The 20,586-nt window shown below is 44.9% G+C and overlaps 1 protein-coding gene across 2 annotated transcripts in view; it reads left to right on the plus strand.

Moving 5' to 3' along the window:
* Window positions 1-20,586, plus strand: part of FAM107B (family with sequence similarity 107 member B) — a 221,611-nt gene that overhangs the window by 154,781 nt on the left and 46,244 nt on the right. Inside the window, exon 1 of one of the 2 annotated variants that reach the window (XM_077758467.1) lies at window positions 7,913-7,982. The exons of the other annotated variant lie outside the window; for it this stretch is intronic. The gene's annotated coding sequence lies outside the window, so the exon portion shown is untranslated. Of the gene's footprint in view, window positions 1-7,912; window positions 7,983-20,586 lie in introns of those variants that run through there. 2 annotated transcript variants of the gene reach the window in all.

Below are 20,586 nucleotides of genomic sequence, written 5' to 3' on the forward strand. Positions count from 1 at the left end.
GGAAACCCCGGTGGGGGAGGGGAGTGGGGGGGTGACAGAGGGGAGGGGAGGATGATGCAGTGCTCACAGCAGCCTCTGAAAGCAATACTGTTTATGATTCCCATTTCACAGATGTGGAAACCGAGGCTTAGAGAAATGAGAAGTTTGTCCCGAAACGAAGCTGGGTCAGGATTGGGATCCAAGTCTGATCCTGCCAAGCTTGTGTTCTGAACCATTTTTGCTATGCTCTGTAAAATACCTGAATTTGCTATTATCTGGGTGGGGGGTGGGATGGTGGTGGTAGGAAATGCCTGTGCCAACTCTTTGGAAACATACCTCTTTTACTTTATGGTAGTGTAGCTTTATTGAGACATAATTTACATTCACACAATTCACCCAGTGTCAGTGTGCAGTATTATAGTGTGAAGTTTATGTGCTTGAACAACCATCACCCCAGACCCGTTGTAGATTTTGCATCCCAGGAGCGCCTGGGTGGCTCAGTCAGTTGAGTGTCTATTTCAGCTCTAGTTGTGATCTCAAGGTCCGTGAGTTGGAGCCCCCCATCAGGCTCTGTGCTGACAGCTCCGAGTCTGGAGCCTGCTTCAGATTCTGTGTCTCCCTCTCTCTCAAAAATAAATAAACATTATTTTTTTAAAAAATGGATTCTGCAGTCCATTCCTGTTCCCATCCCTAGTCTTCAGCAGTCACTTATCTTTCTTCCATCTGTAGAATTTTGCTCTTACTAGAAATTTCATCCACACACACAGGGAGTCACACACTACGTGGCCTGTTGCGCCCACTTTGTTTATTTTCACAGAAGGTGTTTGCAGCTCACCCACTGTTGCACGGCGCATCTGCTTCTGAGGAATGTTCTTTTCCTTTGTCAGAAAGAGGTGCTCTGTGCTGAGAATGATTTCCACTGAGGCGGGACTTGAGAAGACGAAGGAAATAGTAATAGCTGGCATTTACTATTATGCCGGGCGTGGTGGTATTCATGGTCTTCTGAGTGATTCTGTGAGGCCCGTAGCATTATTCGTGTTTGACAAATGAGACATGAAAGCACAGAGAGGTTAAAAAGCTGGTCCGAGGTGACGAGGAGAGCGGGGACCAGACTCGGTGGGGCCTTCTCTCTGCGGACCCGCGTCTGTGTTCCCGGGACTGTGCTGTAACACTGTGACTTCCTAGGCTCAGAAGGGGTTTGGGATCCCGGCGGGGGTGAGGCACTTGCCCGGTGCCCCCACAATTAGAGCTGTAAGCAGGATATCTGTCCTGCATTTTTACTCTGGCGTCACCATATGGAAATTATGGTGTCTAAAAGTGATTCGTTTGTGAAGTCGCTCTCTTTTAGGCATAACGTAAGGATGGAGCCAAATTAAAAACACATCATTATGTCATTAGAGCCTGTGTTTTTGAGTAGTATTTTAAATATCATGTTTGCTGGAAATGCCATTTTTGTACAAACTATCCCCAGGCTACTGCCTTATTAATGGATGTAATTTAATTAGGCAGCATGCATTTTTCAAGATGTGTATATAATTATACATTAATACATTTTCCCTTCTTTGTAACAAAATCTGTATTTAAACAGTATTTTTTGCCTATTCACATATAATTTGTATAGGAGGGTTTCATATTCCCTATTGAAGAATTCTTTGTGTATCCCTAATATTCTGAAAATTTTCAAAATATTTTAAACACCTCCTATATTTTTTCCTTTTTATCTTTTTTTTTTAAAGACTGTCACAGAGTTTGGTCAGAGCTGGTTATATAATTTTAGCCATCATGAATGATAGCCTCTTTGGAATAAAGACTAACTTTGCACTGGGATTCTGCCCTTGGTTTCCTTCTACTGTCCCCATAGCCTCCTCACTTCCTAAAACAGAGTCACGGCATCGTTAACCTAACTCTGTAAAAGTGTAATACATCTTTCATTCTTTAGGGATTTTTAAATTATGGTCCCAGTTTACTGAGTTCAAAATAGCAAACAAAAAAGCCCCTCTTTATTTTAGAATACATGGCTTTAAGAGTGAAACCATTCACGATACTACATTTTGATCTGAAAAGATTTCCTTCAAATCTAGAAAAGTCTCTGTAGGGTCAGAACCACAGGGGAGTCTGCCGTGTTTTAAAAGAAGATTAAGCGTGGGGCGCCTGGGTGGCTTAGTCGGTTAAGCGTCCGACTTTCGCTTGGGTCATGATCTCGCGGTTCGTGGGTTCGGGCCCCGCGTCGGGCTCTGTGCTGACTGCCAGCTCAGAGCCTGGAGCCTGTTTCAGTCTGTGACTCCCTCTCTCTCTGACCCTCCCCTGCTCATGCTGTCTCTCTCTCTCTCTCCTAGGAATTAAAGAAAAAAAAAAAAAAGAAGATTAAGCGGTGAAACGGCAGGTTTTTGGAACTGGCCAAGTGGGACAGCCAGTGTGCTGGGAAGGGGTCCGTGGAGCCGCAGGGGGAAGCCCTCTGCCTTGAGTGGGAAGCTTTGGGAAAGTGGGGTTTGGGGACAGAGTTAGAGACTCACAGTGTCGCGGTAAAGAAGCCGTATCTTCATCGCCTTCGGCTCAGGCTCACTGTTTGGCTGGACTGCGTGCATCAGCTCGGAGGCCACCAGCGCCCAGAGCTTCGAGGTTGCAAACAGACCCCGACCTGTTTGTCGTTCCCTTCCAGGCTTGCTTCTGACGGGCCCTGCCAGCCTTGAGGAGAGGGGTGTTACATTGGGAAGACAAATCAAATACAAGTAAAATTTCAGGGAGTAAAAATTGATGGAGCTGTGCATGTGAGGTGTGTGCCCCTTACATTATGTAAGTTATGCCTCCATTAGATTTATTAAAAAATTTTTTTTCAATGTTTTTTATTTATTTCTGAGAGAGAGAGAGAGGCAGCATGAGCAGGGGAGGGTCAGAGAGAGGGAGACACAGAATTGAAAGCAGGCTCCAGGCTCTGAGCTGTCAGCACAGAGCCTGACGTGGGGCTCGAACCCATGAACCATGAGATCATGACCTGAGGCGAAGTCGGATGCTTAACCGATGGAGCCACCTCGGTGCCCCTTTATTTATTTATTTATTTATNGAATGCTATTGTGTCAGTCGGGTTAATTTTATTGTCAGTTTTGCTTAGCAGCGGCATGAAATTCTGTCCTTCTGTTGCTTATGTAATTTGGGTGCCTGGCCATCACCTAAATTAGGAGATTATAAGGTGGGTGGGTTTGTGAGATGCAATTCCATACGATGGTGCATACCAGGGCAGATTATCCTCAGTAGTCACTTTAAATCTCCTAACATGTAAGGACATTTAAAACCCGTCTNGGAGATGCAGAGGTTGGTCTGGCTTCACCCAGGTGTCATGTGTGAATACTTCTTATCATTAGAGTGAATTGCCTTTTGCACAATATTTTTTGAATGCTATTGTGTCAGTCGGGTTAATTTTATTGTCAGTTTTGCTTAGCAGCGGCATGAAATTCTGTCCTTCTGTTGCTTATGTAACTTGGGTGCCTGGCCATCACCTAAATTAGGCGATTATAAGGTGGGTTTGTGAGATGCAATTCCATACGATGGTACATACCAGGGCAGATTATCCTCAGTAGTCACTTTAAATCTCCTAACATGTAAGGACATTTAAAACCCGTCTTTCCTTAGAAGAGGTAAGTCATTGATGACTTTAAAACAGTGGGAGGAGAATGATAAATCTGAATTAGTTTAGTTTCTGTTCCACCCTGATTTAAGAGAAATAGACCTTTAGTGGCAGCTTTTTGATGTCCATTGGTAAGCTCAGAAAGGATAGATTCTTGGAGTGTTTCCAGCAGGAAGTAATTGAGAGCTCCTTTGAAAGGAGGGTAGTTAGGGCAAATGAATGCAATTTACATATGCTCCATCGCTGTCAGGACCTACCAGGACATCCCACACCAGCATTCTGATATGGGGACAGCAGCAGCATTTGAAAGTTACCAGAATGGAAATGTGTGGATTCCTCCTATGACAGGCAGGCTGCCTTTTTGCCACTGTGTGTTCCCGGAAACCCCTTGTGAGAGGGATCGTCACAAAGCAGCTTCTAGGATTCCCGCAAGGCCCAGTCTCACTTTGGGCAGTTGTGTTTGTGACCACACACTTTGGCATCAGTCATGGCTGTAACCGATAAATCCTAGAAGCAAGGTGTGGGTACCAGGAGCCTAAAGGAGTTTGAAGTTGTTAATTACATCACGTCGTCAGAGAGGGTTTGAGCTTGGAGAAGCCATAGAGATCAAGAGATCATCTAACCCTGACTCCTCCTGTGTTCGTGAATCATCTGCTGCGTGCCTCAGACCACACAGCTAATTACCGGTGGAGATGGAACTGAGCTCAGTCCGGAATGACAGTCACTAATACTGAGTATTTCTTCCGCATGCGCTAAATGCTTTATGTGTGTCACTTCTTTCACCCTCATCCCATGACTGTATTTTACTGAAGAGGACACCGGAGCTAGACCTTCAATAGCTAATCCAAGATCACACAGAACTGCTGTATACTTGCTACAGAGAATGTGTACCCACCTCCCCTGAGGCCCAGCCTTTCTCTTTGCCCCTTCTTTCTTTTGCTCCTTCCTTCCTTTTTATTATATTTTTAAACTATTATTCTTTATTAAAGGGATGCCTTATTCCTTATGGCCCGTAAACATTACCATTCTAGTGCCTCCCACATACTCTAAAAATTTACATTTAAAAATCTATAAGCTCTAATTTATTGCAAATATGGTCAATGGAAAGTGAAGCATTCGCCGTAATACGTATTTAAATAATTAATATGCTTATTTAACAAGTAGTTCTGCTTGACTTCTTAGCATGGTGAGCTCTTGGGTGATAGGTGGTTTAAGACTCTTAAGAGATGTCTAGGTAGGTTTGAACGGGTGGCTTTTTTCTTTTGATAAATGCCCTGTGCCAACGCAGAGCCTTAAAGACATCATTCCTTTGATCATTACTTAAATTGCCCCTCATCCTTTAACTACTTGAAAACATCTCCGACGCACTGGCTGGCGGTGGGGTCTGGGAAGCAGCAGTTTCCGGGTTGAGAGCCTTACCCTCTCCTGCTCCTCCTCTTCCGTGTTGCTTTTCTGAACATTAGTCTCTTGCTTCTAACGTCTGGAAGAGTAACCTTTTTCTCTGTCCACACTGTCCCCGCAGAGCCTGGTGTGGGTGCCACAGGGGTGTTCATTAGACCAGTCTGTGTGTGTTAACGGAGTCCGCAGGGAAGGGGAACGTGGAGACCCCTCTGGGGTCCTGGGAGATGTCCCCTTGGACATCTCTTGTACTCTGCTCTGTTGGTGACTTTAAACAATTTGCAGTAAAACAGAAACACAGTTGGCTTTGCAGCTGTCCATATATATGCCCAGAATAGGGATTTTTTTTTTGTTTTGTTTTGTTTGATTTAACTGCTTCTAAAGAGCATTCTTCATGAGCTTCCTGTTTGATTTGTACAGCTGAAATCTGTAATGATTGGATCTACCAAGACTTTTTTTTTTTCCTTCTTATTCATTTGTGCCTGAAACAAAACAGCTTACAAATAGTCTGGAACATGTTGCATACATGTGCTTCTCAGTGAGCCCCAGCGCATAGCTGACTAACTTCACATGCTGCCTATTTATAGCCTCTTCAGAATAATCATAAAACGTTAGACATTCCCTCTACGAACCTCTCGTAGATGAACACGACTCTTTAAATGGAGATAAATGAGTTTTCACTCATAGATGATTTCCTTGATAATCCTCTTTAAGTACACACCCGCCATTTTCTCGGAAGTTGTCACTCTAGCCACCAGCCCGTGCTAAAGCGCTTCCAGTAGTCACAGGGTTGACTAGGGGGTGAGGCCTTACAGAACATGGAGCTCTCACAGGGCAGCTGAGGCTCACGCGTGCTGAGTAGACCAGCCTCTCCCAGGTCCTTAGTGCCTGTGAAGAACTAGGACTCTCTTCCCTGGATCCCCAACTCAGCATGGCTTCCTTTGCTCTCCCTCGCTTTGCCTCACCCTACCTACTGCCTACGCTGGCAGTTGCCACCACAGAAGAATGTAAACCGAAATCAAAATTTCCTTGTCACTGGGATGAGGGTGACGATTTTATTGCGGAAAAAGAATAATGTTAGAGAAGAAAACAACTCACACAATTCTGTCATCCTAAAAACCTGTCTTTTGGGGCATCTGGGTGGCTCAGTTGGTTAAGCGTCCACCTTTGGCTCAGGTCGTGATCTCACAGTTCATGGGTTCGAGCCCTGCATCGGGCTCTGCACTGACAGCTTGAAACCTGGACCTGTGTCTCCGCCTCTCTCTACCCCTCCCCCATTCATGCTCTGTCTCTCTCAAGATAAATAAACATTAAAAAAAAACAAACGTGTCTTTTTTATTGATGTGTGTGTTCTTAGTGCTTGTTCTTACTAATATAAAGTCTTAGAAACCTTAAAATAGTTATTTGTAACACCAAAAAACCCCTAGGGGTTCATTTGAATGTATGACAACTATTGTGAACTCTTGTCAGTTCACATTTTGACTTTCAGCACAAGCAACTTCTATAGTGAGTAAATTCATGATTTCTTTCTAAATAAATAAATATATAAGAATATATTTTTGTAAGTAAACAATGAGGATGTAGTTCTCTAGGAACAAGTACATGAGTTCTTCCCATGATTGTGGAATGATGGTGTTCACATTACCTTCCCTGCAAGATGTTGTGAAGTGTGGGTTATCATTGGGGTACTGGGGTGGCTCAGTCACTTAAACATCTGACTTTGGCTCAGGTCATGATCTCACAGCTCATGAGTTTGAGCCCTGTGTTGGGCTCTGTGCTGACAGCTCAGAGCCTGGAGCCTGCTTTGGATTCTGTGTCTCCCTGTCTCTCTGCCCCTCCCCTGTTCATGCTCTGTCTCTCTCTGTCTCTCTCAAAAATAAGTATACCTTACAAAAAATTTTAAACAGTGTTGGTTTTTATTCAAACACTGGCGTACTGAAAGAATGTGAGCCTTATTTTAGGTAGACCTGGTGTCATGTAGTAAGTTTTTTGATCTCTTTGAACTCAAGTTTTCTCATCTCTGTGATGTGACTGTTAGGCCAGGAATGCAGGTAAAGCCCCTGGTACCATGCCTGTGTGTAGGTATTAACAAATGGTAGTGTTCTTCCTTCGTGTGCTTCCCCCAAGCTGGTGTCTGGATATGACCTTGTAGGTGATTGTTTTCACTCATGCAGTGGAAGAAAATACTCAGTTTCATCGGACTCAATTAGAATTTGCCCAAGGTTTGGGGTGAGTGCCCATTTCACCTGTACCATCATCCTGGGCTTTCTATACCCAAAGTGCTGAGCCAGTTTTATAAGTCCTGGTGGAACAGAGAGATGGGTTAGGCAGCTGGGGGAGAAGTGTAAAAGCTGGACTCCGGGGCCTAACTGGAGAGTGGGAGAGAGGACACTGGACCTAAAGGAATGGATGTGGCTGACTTAGGTCAGGGACTACAGCAGATACCATAGGTGGGTTGTGTAAACAGCGGACATGTATTTCTCACAGTTCCAGAGATGGGAAGTCCAAGATCAAGGTGCTGACAGATTTGGTCTCTGGCGAGGGCCCTCTTCCTGGTTTGCACGTATGCAGTACGGATGGCCATCTCGTGTCCTCACATGAGATGAGAGGTCATCTCTTGTGTATCTCTAATAAAGGCACTAATCCCATTCATAAAGGCTCCACTCTCATGACCTAAACACCTCCCAAAGGCCCCACCTCCACATACCATCACACTGGGCTTTAGGGCTTCAACATACGAATTTTGGGGAGGTGTAAACATTCAGCCCATTGCAAAGGTGAGCAGAGGTTTAGAATCTGTGGACAGGCAAGGTTCTTAGAAACAAAGACGTGTTCTGTAGAGAAGGTAGGATTTCAGTGGTCCAGCCTGTGAAGTGGAAGTAAGGAGGATGTGATGAGTGGGTTGGGAATGTCAGCTGGCAGAGGAGAACATCAGGCCAGTAGGTCACCGGTAACCAGGAGTTGGCAGTGGTGCCGAGTCAAGGTTCTTGCCTGGTTTGTTTGTGGGTCATGGGCTCCTGTAAACACAGGACCTGACTGCTGGGTGAGGGGTCCAGGGTCAGTGACTAATGGCAAGAGAGCACCCCACCAGGTTCGCACACAGGGATGATGTACCTTCTGTTTGGTCTGGGAGAAGTGTGGTTTGTATAATTATTAGTAAAGCCTTCATCCACACACCAAAGTGACCTGGTATCCTTGACAAATAATTTAGCTTTGTAGGTATAATGTAGCTTTGTAGGTATGTACGTGTCCGCGGCTGCAGGTAAGTGTTTGTTGTGTGTTTGAGTGAAGATCCTGATCAAAGGTTTGACTGGCATGAGGTTCTCTGGGCAGCCCAAGGCTTCCTGCCTCGTTGGAGGAGCTTGGCTACCAACTCTTTGTCTGCTTCTTGTTTGGATTCCTAAGAACACCCCGCGTTATGTTCTTCAGCGTTCTTTTCTCTCTGGGTTTATGTTTTCAGTGACTGTCTGTTGTGGCAGCGATCCACGAGCGCTGTTCCCTGGAATCCAGTCCCACCCAGTGGCACCAGCATTGCGCCTCTCTGCCTGGACCTCCTTGGGGGGCTGTGCTTTCCCTTGGGGGGCTGTGCTTTCCCTGGGGCTCCCGCAGCGCCTCAGTTCCACCTGATGCCTGGGACTAGCGAGAGGCAGAAAGGAGGAAGAGAGGAGAGGATGCTGGGCCTCTGACTACTCAGCCTGATTAGAAGGGCTTGAGGAAGCCTTGGCTGCCTGGCAGTGGGGTGTGCAGGGGCAGGGGTGGGTGGTGTGCACGGGGCTCAGTGCCACGTTGGTACTGTCAACAATGGACCTGTGTGTGTCTCTCGTTCCCCTCGGCGTGGGTTCTCTGTCCCTGCTGCTAAGAACTCTATTCCCCAGAAGAGTTGATGCTCCCTCTTGAAGTCCCATAAGCACCCTTTGACGTGGGTGCCGGCATCACACGGCACATTGCCATGTCCTGAGAGCGCTTCGTTTGTGATGGAAGAGTGGAAGCTTCCACGCACTTGGGCGCCCCAGGATGGGCAAGCAGAGCCCCCCTGCACGTCGTCCCGGCCGGGAAATGCTTTTCCTCCTCTGGATTTCTGGGTGGTCACCCGTTCACGGATTGCGTCTTTCCATCCCTGATGGGAAACTCTGAGTTTGGGGCCCCTCTCGTCCTAATCTTGGCCCCCAGAGTGCTGCTGCTTGTATTCTGCTGCTGCTGCGAGTCAGACCCTGTAGGACCGACAGGGTTGGGACGTGTCGGTGGGGCTGGGCTCGCTTCAGTCACACCGTTCGTACTATGAAGCACGTGAGGAGCACTCAGCCCGTTTCAGACTCAGCGTGCGTCAGCATTGAGATTTGCATGAGTGCCAGGAGTTGCTTTATCCTTCCTTTTTTTTTTTTAATATTTATTTATATTGAGGGAGAGAGCGAGTGAGCAGGGGAGAGGCAGAGAGATAGGGAGACAGAAACTGTCTAGCAGGCTTGAAACCCTCTCTCTGAAGAAGTAGCCTAGAAACATGCCTTCCCCGGCCCGCCACCCCCACCTCCTACAACCGACCTTTTTAGGAGTAAGCATTGTCTTGTATGTTGTGCTGTGTCCCTGGGCCCTGGTGGCATGTTGCGGACTGTCTGAGCCACGCTGGAACACAGACAGATGATCCTCCCGGTGAATAGACAGTGTATGTTTGTGTGTTTGCCTGCCCTTTGCTTCTGTTGCTTTGCTCCATGAACGATCCCCTTACTTGGTGGCGGCTGGTGTTGACAACTCAGGCAGCAGGCTGGTGGGGCCGAGCCTCTTCTGCTTCCTCTAGCTCCACTCACCCTGTCTTTGTGACTTGGGGTGGGGTGGCATGTCAGGCCACAACTTCCGTGACCCCTTGTAAAACAAATAAATGGGGAGCTTACACACCCAGCTTGCGATCTCCCCCGGATGAAAGAACACTGAAATGTAAAAGGAGGGCAGCCGGTGGGTGGGTGGCTGTCTGCCCAGAAAGGTGAGTTTACATCCTGTTTTTGGAGTCCTGCGGTCCGTACTGTGGTTCTCTGTGTGTCATGTCACTTGTCGTTAATGAACGGTAGGTTCCTCTTTTTATATGTTTCGCTCTGGGTTACATACATCTCCCAAAAGAGCCCTGACTCTGGATCTTAAATAAGACACGGATTGTCTTTTTAGCTAAATGGAGAAGGATATGTCTTTCCCTCTCCCCCTGGGTAACTTTTGTCAAATGAGTAATTTTTTGCCGTCCAGTTCCTTTAAAGAGAGGCAGTGTGATTTGGCATCCTCTGGGATCAGAGCGCTTGGGTCCACCTTCCGGGTCTTCAGTCTACAGCTCTATCAGTCAAGTGGGGATAATAGTGTACACTCGATCCAGTTGTACAGAAATAACGAGTGCATGGGCAGCGGTCCTGCCTACAGTAAGCACTCAGGCGATGGTTAAACAACGTGGGTATGTTATTAATGACACACACCTCACCATTCTGGTTCTGTTATCTTTAGAAGAACTGTTATCTGTTCCCTCGAGGGATGGCCACTGTCTATTTGCTAATGAAGACCAAGGTCAATTGTTTGAGAACGAGGCATGCACTTCTGGGGATGACAGGGAAGTGTATTTGAGATGCGCGGTGTCCCAGGAAACCCCTCTCTCCGGTAACCTGTGGCAAGTGGGATGATGATGATGTACTGTGACTGAAGGTAGGGTTTTATTCTGAGGCACCGTGACCTGCCATTTCAGTTGCTGTCACGAGCAGTGTGTGGTCAGTATGCCAGATCTGAGACTGTCCACCTGAGCGAGCAGCCCACACGAGCTCCAGCATTAATCCTGAGCACCCTACTGTGTGTCTTCTCGCAGGGACGGGGCATTGGTTTCACAGCTGTTAACAGGTGTAGACACCTGCCAGTGAAGCCAGAGTGTGATGGTCCCCGGAACCTGCCAGTGGCTTTATAACACTGGGGCAGCGAGGTTGCTTTAAGCAGTTGATTTCCACCACGTTGGGTGGCGTACAGCTCTGATTCCTGAGTCAACCATTTCTGCAAGTGTTGGAGTGCATCACACGCTGGGCTGGCCCCTGCCACCTCCCTGACCTAGTTTCCAACCACTTCCCTCCTCTCCTCGCTCCAGCCACATCGGCCTCTTTTCTGTTTTTCCTAAACAAGCCCAGCACACACTTGCCCAGGATCTGTGGGCATCTGCAGATCCGCTCTCTGGAAAGCTCATCCCAGATACTGAGAGGCCATCACCCCTTATAAAACCAGCCCCCTGACCTGCCTCCTCTTACCTATGCTGCTGTGTTCGTCCTCCTAACACTTGACCAGACCCTGCAGACACCTTATAAGCGCCTTTGCTTCCTGCCTGTCTTTCCCCTCCCCCTGCACCCCCAGGCGAACATAAAGTGCACGAAGCCGGTGTTTCCAGCAACAAGGATTCTGCTTTGTTCTTGGTTTGCTGTAACCCCAGGTGTCTTTCCACTGGATGCGGTGCCTAAGCCTGCCTTACCGCCCAGGCACCACAGGATCAGAAGAGTTCCTTGGGTTTTAATCCCCGAGTATAGCTAAATCTTGTCTTCTCAGTAAGGAAGGAGATATTTGGGCAGAAAGCTCTGCAGAACGCATTGTTGTTAAGTTCCATCTTGGTATGAGGTCAAGGCCTGGGGATGCCAAGTATGAGGATCACAGTAGCATTTCCTTTTGGTAAATTAAAACGAAAGACAGGCCAGTGAATTAAAGGCCAAGCATAATCCTATGGCTTTGCCCTTTAACAGTTTGGTTTTTTTTTTTTAAAAATAATTTATAATCATGTTTTTATTTTTCTCTTGTGTATTTTTCTTTATTCACTACTAACTTTACAATGTCACATTTTTAATTATTTTTTTAAATTTTATTTTATTTTTAATCATTTATTTTATTTTATTTATTTTTTAATNCGAGGGATACTGTTCACGCTGTCGTTCATTGCTCACACTCCTGTTGCTTCTGTAGTGTGACCTTGACTTTGAAATTTTATCCCTGTCTCATCCCAGGTATTGAGTAGTCAAACCTGGTTTTGAGATTCTGTTGCGCTGTGTGTTTTATGTGGGGGATGCTACTGACGGAAAGTTCTGTGTTTGCTGAGAGTTTCCATTTCTTCAACTGATAAGCCCAGAGAGGCAGTTTTATGGTAGTTTGCCAGCTGGGTAGGGAGCTAGGAACTTGCAAGTCATGAGTAGTTTGAGGTGAATCTTTCACGGGTTTTATCTGGCTTATTCCACTTGTAAGATTTTGGTTACTTTGCATGAGCAGGCTTTAAAAGGAGTCTGCACTGTAATAGGGAAAACAGATAACTGGCTTCTGAATATTAAAATACAGTGTCTTAAACATTGCTGTTTCCAAAGGATTGGAGTCCATTTATTCTGTAACTCTGTGCCTTCCTGTGTTCAAAGACTTCACGCCGGTTACTGTGGATGTTTAGAAGTGATGCTTAAATAGCAGAACCTACTTTGAGCAGCTTACATACTAGTAAATGAGTTATCAAAATTGGTGTGTCAAATTGGTAACGGTTTCATAAACCATTCAGGAAGTATCTTTTCTCTTAGAAAATCAGTTTCTTTACTGACTTGAGCTTAATGCGTAACCTAATGAGTGGGTCCTTTCCTGGTGTCTGGTTCCAGGGTTTTTCCGAGATGTCTGTAGAAATTAATAGAATGTGAATGTGGGGTTTGTTGGGTTTTTTTTTTGTTTTTTGCTTTGTTATAATTTTGGGCACGTCTTAAGATTTGTGAGCCAGGCTCTCCTTTTTAAAGCCCATTGGAACAAAAACATTGTCTATTTTGTGGAGAGCATGGTTGGAAGAAGGATTTAGGATGGTGGTAAATTGCAAGTGAATTAAATCGCTGAGTTAACATTTGATTGTGTCAGTGTAAGTTATCAACAACTAGTCAGGCATGGTGTGCCTGCTTCTCTTCTGTCTCTCCCTCATTTTAATCTCTTCTGAAATTGTCATGTTTGTCTTTGACTCAACAGGAATTCTCTATACTTTGTTCTGGTGACTGAGTGCGGTTTGTTTTCTTGCCTTATCAGTGGCCCTTACTTGCTTCCTGACTATGGACTGACTATAGATCCTAAATAAAGAATCCTATTAGACCAAAAAGGGAACAATTTGCCAAGATCCTATCTCTTGTCGTGTTTGAGGTGGATTTTTCTTCCCTGAGTAAAGACAGGTCAGATTTATAAGCTGGTGGTAGTATTTCAGAATGTTCGAAAGAAATATGTATCCCTGATAGGGAAGGAACTTGTTTCTTTCTGGGGTTTTCTTCTTTATATTTATTTTATTATGTTTATTTATTTATTTTGAGATATAGAGAGGTAGAGAAAGAGGGAGAGAGAGAATCCCAAGCACGTAGGGCTCTCTAGTCTATGAACCTGTGAGATTATGACCTGAGCCAAATCAAGGGTCTGACGCTTAACCACCTGAGCCACACAGACGCCCCTCTTTTGTATATTTCTAACCTTGAGAATATCACTTAGATTTGGCAAGGTGAGGAGAGGTGAATAAAAATGGATTGAGTTTGTGGAAATGTGTTAACTTACGTTTATTAAAGTCCTAATGGAAGACCCAGTGTCTTGGGCACAGATCAGGATGCAGGATATTTACCTTTGGGGAGTTTACATCCGTTAGGGAGGCTAGGCCCATACTTCAGTTTAACAAATAGGTTAAACAGAATAGTTGCTCATTCGTTGGAAGTGAATTTGGTAGCATTTTGCTTATTGAACTTGCCTGATTGGAAAAAGGCTTTGTCTTTTCATGCCCTTGGGCCTAAAGACGGAGAGCCCTGTGAAGCCCTGTGTAAACATAGAAATAGGCACGGCTTCAGGACTGAGATCATTTGAGAAGAACTGAGGAAAGGAGCCACCATTCTTAGTGGTATTAATGCTAATTAATACCTTTAATAAAACTTAATTTAGCTCCTTGTATCTTTTGGCTTGCTGCAGCCATAAAAATACTAATCTCCCAAAAATGCTTATTTGGAGAAAAAAATGTCTTTAATATTGGAGTTAGATGTGAGTAGAAAATTGTGGATTATAAGTACGCATGTTCATTTACATTTGTGGAAAAGATGTGGCGCCTGCTTCTGTAGAGTTCCCTCCGTGGGCTTGTTTTGTCACGTTATAAATATAGCTTTATAGATCTGAGTTTAAAGGGCTTGGCATTTGAGGACACAGGGTCTGAAATTAAGGTAAGAGAACAAGGCCCCTCCTACCATTTTTTGATAGCCGAAATCCTCAGCTCTCAACTTAAAAAGCAAGGGCAGACACTGTGGTATCAGCCAGTGTGTCTTTGAGATAAAAGGAGTTTTTAAAAAGAACCAATTTTTTGATCAAAGCGAGCCTTGGATGATTGTACTCTTTTGGAGCTCCTGCTTGAAATCAGTGTTTATTCTTTTTCCTCCTTTTTAATAGCAGTGGCACGTATTAACCCCAGAGCACTTTGGGAAGATTTTTCTAATTTTCCAATAACATACCCTTTCTCTAGTGATCCGATAATGTCTATTCTTAACTAAATTTTCACAGTGTTCTCAACTTTTTCATCAACAAACATTTTTGGGGGGGGTATTGTGACTTCGATTTAGTAATAAACATCCCTGTCCCTGTTTTATAGTTAGAACAAACTAAGGCTCAGTAGTATATGTTGAGAACGGTGTTAGGATTCTAGCTATAAAACAACAACACAACAGCTCAGTCTCTCCTGTCGTCTCCTTGACTCTGACACACCACTGCCTCCCTCCACACGTGTGACACCCGGCGTGTGTGGGGTTTCCCCCACGAGGCGTTTCTCAGCGACCCCAGCTGTGTGTCCTGCAATTTAACTCAGTTCTGACGCTCTCTACCCGGATGTGGTCTCACATGACGGCCCCCTCCCCCCTTCAGACACCAGGTTACCTCCAGCTTCTGTTCTGCTTGTCCCGTCCTTCCCATGACCTCCTTCCCCCTGGGTTTGATTGTGTTAGAAGGGGTCACAGGACTCAGGGAAACCTTGTTTACCAGTGTTTTGAAGGAGGTGATGGAGGATACAGATGAAAACCCGGATGAGGAAATACATGGGGCCAGGTCTCGGAGGGTCCTGAGTGCAGGGGCTCTGTCCCATGGATTTGAGGTGCATCAGCCCCTGGGGTATGGGTGTGTTCACCAGCCCAGAAGCTCTTTGAATCCCAGATGGTGGGGATTTTTATGGAGGCTTCCTTGCGGAGGCATCATCAGTTGTTAACTTTCTAAGAACTGATGGATGAAAATTCCAAGCTTCTGATCATGGGTTGGTCTTTCTGGTGACCAGCCCCCATCAGGAGCCCACCCAGAGTTGCCTCAGTAGAACAAAAGATGCCTCCAGTGCTCTTACCACTTAGGAATTTACACGGGTTTCAGAGCCCTGCTCAGGACAGGGTCAAAGACCAACGCTTAGAACGAGAGATGCTCCTAGTGCTGGAGTTTTGGAACTCTGTGTCAGGAACTGGGGGCAGAGACTGATATATTGATATATATGTATATCAATATATATCATATATATCAATATATATCAATACAAATATGTATATGTATATATATATTTATATTTATTATCTCACACTAATGCTACAGAATACTACTGGAAATATTTTTTCTAGCTGTTCTAATTTGATTAATACCATGTAGTACAGAAGTATACCATGTTGTATAGAATTCATTTTTTAGGGGAGTTTCTCAGTTGTTGACTGCTTTCTAACTCAGTGGTTTTTATTTTTTTATTTTTTATTGTGCTAACATAACATAAAATTTACCATTTTTTAAATGTTTTTTTACACACAACTATCTTAACCATTTTTAAGCCTATGAATCAGTGCCATTCAGTCCATTCACATTAAAAAAATTTATGTTTATTTATTTATTTTGAGAAAGACAGGGAGAGTGAGCGGGGGAGGGGTAGAGTTAGAGGGAGAGAGAATCCCAAGCAGGCTCTACACTGTAAGTGCAGAGCCGGATGCAGGGCTTGAACTCACAAACTGTGAGAACATGAAATGAGCTGAAACTAAGAGTCGGACAGTTAACGGACTGAGTCACTCAGGTGCTCAGTACATCCGTCCATCTCCAGAACTTTCTCATCTTCCCAAATGGAAATTCTGTACTCAGTAAACATGAACTCCTTGCCCTTTCCTACCCCCAGCCCTGGCATTCTGTCCCCATTCTACTTTCTGTCCCTCTAAATTCGATTACTATAGATACCTCATGTAAATAGAATGATGCGGTATCATCTCATCGTCTGGCTTGTTTCAGTCAACGTGATGTCATCATAGTTCACCCATGTTATAGCAGGTGTCAGAATTTCCTTCCTTCCTTCTTTCTTTCTTTACTTATTTTGAGAGAGAGAGAGAGAGTCAGTCCCAAGCAGGCTCTGTGCTCCATCTCAGGAACTGGGAGATCATGATCTGAGGCAAAATCAAGAGTTGAACACTTAACCGACCGAACCAGCCAGGCGCTCCAGAATTTCGTTCCTTTTAAAGGCTGAGTCATATTCCACTGTACGTCTATACACATTTTGTTTACAAATCAAGCCTTTGATGGATCTCTTATTTTTATACTGTGGATCACAATCAGTACTTTTATAACAGAAAACACGGTAGGATATAAGTGCCATATTAGGGATCAGTACAGTTTGGTGAAACGTGTGTGTGGTTTACCAAACCCTATGGGTTGTCCGTGTTTTTTCACAGGTAGAGTGGAGCTGCAGTCTTAGGTACCTGTCAGGTCTTACGACACTTCGCAGGTGGGGAGGGGCGCCATGTCTGCTGTGCTGTGGGAGGGGCAGAGAGAAAGGAGGAGCAGGAAGGGCTGACTGACTCAGGTCAACAGTGATGCATTTGGAAGGAATTCGAGTGAATCACATGTGAGCCAAGCAGCATGGTTTGTAAACAGTTTCCAGGGTTTTCCATGAAGCCTCCCTCAGGTTCTTTCTGTGTGTCACTGCTGTGTGTCGGGCTTGGTCGGGGAGCACATGTGCTGTGGGCCAGCGCCGAAGTTAGCTCACGGAGTATGTCTTATGTGTGCCTCCCCAGTGGTAATGTCATACACTGTGCCTTGGTGTGGATTTGATATTTCCTAATAGTTTAATAACAATCTAGACCCAACAGGAGATGTCTCTGGTTTAGAGAGGCGGGGCATTCCTTGCCCAGAGTTTGACTCAGGTAGTTGGGCAGAATTGGGACCAGAGCTCAACGCCCTTCTTCCCCTGGTTGTAGTTTTTCATTATTTAAACACTTCCCCCACAATAGAAAATTCCCAGCACATTTCATGTGTAGACCATGTGTCATGAATTATAATCCTTTGGAGCTCAAGTTTTAGTTGCCTTAAAGCGTTTATGCCACAGGCATTGGTGGTGGCATTACAATGAATATTAAAGCCTAACCTCTTGTGGTTGGGAGGGTATTTATAAGCAGTTGGAAAGGTGACTTGAGCAGGGTTAAGGTGTGTGAATGGTGGGCAGGGGACAGTGCCCATGCAGGCCTGGGGAGACTCCCATGCATTTGACTTGTTTATATATGCGTATTGTCACACCACTTAAAGAGGGTGCTGATTCATAGGTGGATGTGTTTGCTTTTGTGATTAGATTTCAGTGAGCGTGTATAGAGGGTATTTGCTTTCAAGCAGAGTAGCTGCTGTTTTATGCACATTCTGCTTGTGCTCCCAGAGACAGCATGTTCCATTTGGTCTGGAAGGTCAGTAACTGGTACCAGAGTTGGAACAGTTTGCTTTGCATTGTTTGCTCGTTTCTGTGCCTCATGAGGTCATTCATTTGCACACGGAGATGGATATGCCAACTTTCCCGTTTTCTGGACTTGCTTCAGCATCTCCCTTTGAAGTTGAACTTTGACTGTTTTGATTACCAGAAAGAGAGCTTCTTGGGGAGGGGCAGGTGGTGGTAGTAAATTCTTGTTTGGGGGGGTGTTTCCTTCCCTCTCTAAGGCACTACTGCTATTGGGAGGTGCATTCTTAGTGGGGTCTTTTTATCTGTTGCCTTGAGTGAGGAACCTGCAAATATCCAGTTTAGCGGTCATACTTAGTAACCTCTTTGTTCTCAGTAGCGTTTTGTCATTTATGCCTTGATCGGTAACAAGCGTGGGACAATTTCTTGGGCAAACTTTGCCTTACTAAAGGTTTTTTTTTTTTTTTTTAAACTGAATGATCGGGGGCCTTGGGTGGGTCAGTCGGTTGAGTGTCTGACTTTGGTTCAGGTCATGAGTTCGAATCCTGTGTTGGGCTCTGTGCTGACAGCCCAGAGCCTGGAGCCTGCTTTGAATTCTTTGTCTCCTCTCTCTCTGCCCCTGCCCAACTCACACTCTGTCTCTTTCTGTCTCAAAAATAAACAAACATTAAAAAATTTTTAAAAAGCATTAAAACTTTGAATGATCATGAATAAAGCATAAAGAAGAAAATGTGTATCTGAAAAGATCTTGAGATCTTTCCATGGGTCACTGAATAGTCTTTCAAATGTGTGAACTTGAACTTGTGGGTTTAACAGAACAGCAGACCTGTGTGATATGAGGCTAAATAAAAAGTCACATCTTGTTATAGTTTTGGACATCATGTCTTTGCCAGGGAGAGAGAGCTCTGTAAGAGGCTATTTTTTTTTTCCCCTGAAGAGTTCTTCAAATGCCCAACCATCTCTGTCATACTCTGGATGAGTTATACTTTACCTTTTAAAAGTGTCCAGTATGTTTTATCCCCATGTATTTATCCATCCTCTATTCAGTGTTTGGGAGCCTGATGATTAAATTGTGCAATTTCTTTGAAGACACACGCTTCTGTAACTATCCCATGGACATTCTAGGACGGATATGTATTTTGAAGTATTTCATTTTGGCCAAATAGCACTTGATTTGAAATTGTTTTGTTCATTGCTTTCCCCTTCTCCCTTGTAGCTGTGGATAGAAAAAACACACGTGTGCAGGAACAGCAAACCACACAGAGGGGCTCCGAGCTGAATTTGCTTCTTGTTCCTAGGTTGGGATCAGGAAAGATGGATTCTTGGGTGTCCATTATGCACCAGTCTGTTCAGTCTCTGTCACTACCTGTCTAGTAAGACAAGGGATGTAAATGCTCTCCTTCATCATGTCTAACATTTGCACAGTGGCCTTGACTTGTCTTGCTACCTACTACCGCACCACACTCCTGCCTGGCATAGGTGTGCGCAAATATTTGGTGAAGGTGTAATGTTGATAGAGACCAGTAGATCTCTCTATCTCCCCTCCTCCCACACTGGTTTCTGCTTTTTGGTGGTTGGTTTTTTGTTTTTCTTTTTTTTTGATAGGTGCATTTGCAATGTCTTTTCATTTGTGAAAAAAAATATGGGGTTTTTAAACCTTAGTAACATAGGGTTCTCATCTACCTTGTTCACATTCATATGTATGTATAAATTAAATGTTATGTATCCTGGCTTAACTTTTGAAAGCTTTAGTTTATAAAAAGAATTCTCTCTCTCTGTAGCTAATGAAACTAATTTAGAAATATTTATTTGTTGGTAACTGCCTTTGTAGGAAATGAACCTGGTTGGTGGGGGCTTCTGCTCCAGGGCCTGTGCTCTCTGGTTTGTGAGGAGCTCTGTCTGGGTTCACCAGCCTGCGTGGTGGGGGGCTGGGCTGGCGCTGGGCTCGGCAACTGCAGAAGTATCTTCCTTCATGAAGTCCGGCCTTGAATAAACAAGAGGTTGGGGAGGGAGGTGGCCCAGGGCCCACGGTTTCCTTCCCAGGCCCTACCTGTGGAGTAACCGTCATATCTCCTGGCACTTGTGAGCTCACTGCGATTTTTTGTTTGGTTAGTGCCCCCACCCCGCCCCACTGCAGGCCTGGCTGAACTCTGTCTTCCAGGACTCGGCGCAAGATTAGACTGAACAGAAGTACTTGAATTGTTCTTCAGTTGAGGAAGTTTTTATGCATATATATTTTTGTAAATAAGGCTAAAAAGTTTTTATTGAAACAGTGTTCTACTGTTGAGTCTTTCTGAGCTTCCGTGGGACTTAAATCTCCAGGTGGTGTGCTCTTAACACCTGTGCATGTACACACGTGTGCATAAACACACACACACACACGCCAGAAAACGACTCCCCACGACACAGCACAACACAGCACATATTCTCTCCTTCTCCATTCCACGGTGATGTGAAAGCTTTGGCACTTGATTGTCAAGAAATATATTCTGTACTCTGTTTCTCTATTGGTTAGTGGCAGTCCTGTCAGTTAAATCCGTGAGGGTTTTCAGGATTCAGGTAACATACAAGTTATTGGTGAAATGTGAGAGGCTTAAGGAGAATCTCCAGGTTGGGTGAAGGTTTGAATATCAGAATGAAAATGATTATTTGCGAAAGAGGCATCTGAGTATTGAGTCCCAAGGAGAAAGGACTTTGAGAGAAGGACCAAAGGAACCACGGCAGAGCTTAGAACATTCCTCATTTCTTTTCTTCAGTGTAAATGTGCACATAGCACCTATGGTGTCTCCTTGTGTTAAAGTTCACCTGTGCTTATGTCCCGCAGACTTTGTGGCACACCAGCTCCTTTGAAGTGCCATTTAGTAGTCACCAGCCAGCCACCCCCCCCCCATTCCCTTTCCCC

This window comes from Crocuta crocuta, unplaced genomic scaffold, assembly GCF_008692635.1.
Source record: "Crocuta crocuta isolate KB4526 unplaced genomic scaffold, BGI_CrCroc_1.0 scaffold32, whole genome shotgun sequence".
NCBI lineage: Eukaryota > Metazoa > Chordata > Mammalia > Carnivora > Hyaenidae > Crocuta > Crocuta crocuta.